General features: G+C 39.6%; 1 long non-coding RNA gene across 1 annotated transcript; it reads right to left on the reverse strand.

Moving 5' to 3' along the window:
* Nucleotides 1-2,087: 2,087 nt before the first annotated feature.
* Nucleotides 2,088-3,327, reverse strand: LOC133125282 (uncharacterized). Its single transcript, XR_009708401.1, has 2 exons — nt 3,231-3,327; nt 2,088-2,657 (listed from the first exon to the last, which is right to left on the reverse strand). It is a non-coding gene; the product is annotated as an uncharacterized LOC133125282 (long non-coding RNA).
* Nucleotides 3,328-4,114: the final 787 nt, after the last annotated feature.

Consider the following 4,114-nt stretch of genomic DNA (forward strand, 5'->3'; position numbering starts at 1 on the left):
ACACCCTAATTGTTTCAATTTCCCTTGTCTATTCACTAAATCTACTAATGCTAGATCAGGATTGGGTAATACTAACATACTAATCATGTGTTCATGTTACCTTACGTTTCTTGTGCATGTCATTTACTAATTTACTAATGCTAGGGCAGGATAGGTTTACTACTAACGATTACTAATTACGTTGTTAACTTGTCAATCCTCCACACCTGATTTCCATTCTCTTGCTGCTCTCAAGCTAATTGTCTACACCTGTCTACACCTGCATATAAGCTCAGTTTCATGTCATGTCTGTGTGAAATTGCTTGCCTCCTGTTAGTCAGTGCATCTTTTGAGCGGTATTGGCAAGCCATTTGTCTACCCATTACGATCCAAGCCTGTTATTGACCTAAGATTATTGACTTCTGTTTTGTTGACCATTGCCTGCCTGTACCATGTCTTTGCCTGCTGTTTTTGTACTTTTGCCCCGCGGAGCAGACTTCGGTCTTGACTCTTGCACCGTCATCGACCCTGAGCCTGCCTACCGCCTGCCTGTACTTCTGCCCCGCTGACAGCTTACAACCTGACGTTTTCTCTACACCCCCGTGTCTGCTTCTGGTTCCTCTGTTCCCCCTGCCGTGACACTCCCCATTCATGTTTGTAGATAGCACTAATCTACTAATGCCAACTAACATAGATTTTGTACAGTACTACTTATATGAACACACTAATATGTTTGTCTAACTCACATTCACTAGTTTTGGGTATTTATTTTTATGATATTTTTTAGGCCTTTTTCAGCTTTATTGGACAGTATATAGTATAGAGAGACAGGAAGAATGGGAGCGAGAGAGAGGGGAAGACATGCGACAAATGTCGGACGGTCGGATTCGAACCGCCGACGTCGCGGCTTGCAATGAGCATGCGGTCAGTGCTCTACAGGCTGCGCCACCGAGACACCCCAGTTTTGGGTATTTATAGTTTAGTGAAGTAACTAACATATTAATGTTCTCCCTATTTCTGCACTGCTCTGTAGCTCCACCTCCCTGTTCTATCTCGGATTGCCTGCCTTAATTCTGCGAAGTGTTCGCACCTGTCCTCTAACTATCACTGCATTCCTTAGGTCTGTGCAATTGTCTACTCCTTAATCCAGAGCCGTTAGTATTGTGTGTGCATAGATGTGAATCCAGTCCCGCGTCCTCGTTCCTCCCTTGTTATGGAATTATTTCCCTTTCATGTGTCTCACCTGATGTCTATTTGCTAGATTGCCCTCACTCCCATGCCACGCCTAGTTTGTCTCAGTCTTCTGTTTATTTAAACCCCAGTCTGATTCTTCACCCTAGTCAGAACGTTGATCATAATTTCAGTGCCGATTATTTCTAAGCCTTTTTTAAAATTTCTTTATTTTAAGATTTCCTTTGCCTGACTTCGCATTTGCCTATTCCCATCTATTTTGGTTGCCAGTGCTTTTTGTTTTTTTGATCCTTGCATCGTTCACGACTCTCCCTGTACCTACTCTGTAATTCTGCCTTTCTGATCGCCTGGATTTTTGACCTGTGTACTGTTTTTGTGACTTCCCTTTTGCTTCTCGATTTGTCACTGCGTCTATTGGATTACCTGGCTCTGACCCTTGGACTGAAATTAAAAACAACATTTTTGGAATATTGTAGTCTGCGGTTGGGTTTGTGGCTGTGAGCGTAACAGGGGAATTAGCAAGTACAAGTACATTAGCAGTTTCTGACATGCAAATTAAAATAACAGACTCATTGCAAAACTCTAGACACTGACAGTGTAAGGGGCATATAGTACAGTCTGTGAGTGTTTGGACAGTGACACAATTTTAGTTATTTTGGCCTTTGAACTCATTTAAAATTGGATTTTAAATTTAATAAAGTGCAGGCTGTGCCCCTATTTTAACATAGTGTGCTAACATGTCACAAACAATGCTATTAACAGTGTACAGTATTAAATATTCCAATAACAATATTTTAAAATATTTTGAAGTGTCACTTTGAGTAGTGTTTGGTGTATTAACTGAATATGTTGTCCTGCATTGTTTATGCTTATTGTATGTAATGTAAATTCACTGACTGTCAACATAAGAAATACGATTGCTGTGTAAAGCTGTGATTTTATTGCTGTTGTTGCATACAGAATATCAGCAGGTTGGGAAGCATATTATTTCAACTGGTTATAAGCCCAATTTAGATCGGTGCATTCATTTTAGCATAGCCCTTTGCATTTTAACTGCAGAGATATCAGTAAACTGGTTCATAGTGCACAGGTAAATTTGAAGTACAGCCAAGCACAATGAATTTAAACTCCTCCTTTGCCTTATATTGGCAGTCTGGAAATGATCCTTCTCTGTATGTGCAGGTGATTGTAGTAAATTTTTTTGTCGATTGGTAAAGATTTTTGACCCCGGACTTTCCGGTGTAGTGTTGCCCCGCATGTTTACAGATGCTTTTGAGGTCTACTTCTGAGGCATCAGTGATGAAAGTGTTTTTGTATTTGCACTCGCCATGGTATTTTCTGTTGACAGCATCCATGTTATGATCACAATTTCCAGTTCTCATGCCGAAATGGTAATGCTGATTCTTGAATTTCTGGTATCCGCCCTGTGTGTTGGTGATGGTCAGGATCAGGAGGAGCAGGCAGACAATGGCCTTCATGATCGTGTCCTGGGGAACATACACACAATCAGTTTCTTTATTGTAACTCCTATTTCAAAAGATTGTCAGTGTTATTTATTGTAATTAAGTATACAGACAAAAAGTACTCACTGATGAACATGTAAATTCCTGACAGAATACCGATTTGCTTACAAACAGACATACAAACTCTCTACAGTGTTTTCTTCTGGGAATAAAAAGTACCTGAAAAGTGTAGAACGATGCTACAGACTACATACTACTTTCTGAACTCCTAAATATCTACTATAAAGCATATGGGGGATTTCTACCCACACTGACTTCCATGCTTCAAGGCTCTTTTTTTTTTTTACATTAAGACTGTACTACGAACTAAGCAGAAGTGAAAAAAGAACAAAGAAATGGAAAGATAAGCGCACAGAGTTACATCTGAAGAGAGCATAAGAAATGTTACCTGTATACCAAATGGAAAACACCATACAGCCCTTGCTTTTTATATGAACATATACAATTATTACGTACATATACATACACATAAATTATTCAAGAAAGGTCATTCTGCATCTTTAGGTTAAGCTCTCCGTAACCTGATAAGTTACTCACCTGTTGAATGATGTGTCTGGTCTTGGGTGAATCTCAGCTAGGTGAGCCTCAGATGAAGATGTCTTTCAAGTGACTATCTGAGTTTGCTGATAGTCTTTTATACCAAGATAGGGGAGTGGCTACCTCTGAAGATGCCTAAATCTTACAACCCCCCCTCCCTCCATTCTTTGAAAAAAAAAAAAAAGCCATATCAAGATTAGATAATAATTAGACAATAATTAGACAATACTCTAGAACCGGATGCACCATCCTGGAGGACCGGTCTGCATGCTTTTTATTCCAACCAATTCTTTTACTTTGTATTACTTACAGCTCTACAAACATGTTCACTCGTGCTTGAACTCAGTAAATATTGTATGATACATTATGTATGGAAGAATACATTTCCTGCTTCAGTGTTCTTGGATGGTCACCTAACACCTCAATCATACTAAATGATCAAGGGGGGTTAGAAAGCCCATACTGTATGATCAAGGGGGTTCACTGTCTGCTTTGCTGGCAATGACCAGTTGGTTTCCTTGATCCTTGTTTTTTATTCATTATTATTCTGGCCCATTTTCAAGATTTTGACTAGGGCGCCAAAGACTCATGGGCTCACACTGGGTCCAACTGAACAGCAAACAAACAAATAAAGAAATAAAGAAATAAAAGCCAATGACAGTACACAATGACAATTAGTGTTTGGCTTTGCTTTGTAATGCAAGGCCATAGTCATAATAGTCCCAAATGCACCAGTTATTGTTTGCTTCCACTCCATCACCATGTTTGTGCTTATGTGATACAGGCTAAAAGTCACTCCAGGCATTCACTGTCTCACTTCATTTTCGTTGTTAGCCCCAACTAAATATTTTACATTAAAAACAGCAGATCCACGTGACAGTCCT

Source organism: Conger conger, chromosome 3, assembly GCF_963514075.1.
Source record: "Conger conger chromosome 3, fConCon1.1, whole genome shotgun sequence".
Taxonomy (NCBI): domain Eukaryota; kingdom Metazoa; phylum Chordata; class Actinopteri; order Anguilliformes; family Congridae; genus Conger; species Conger conger.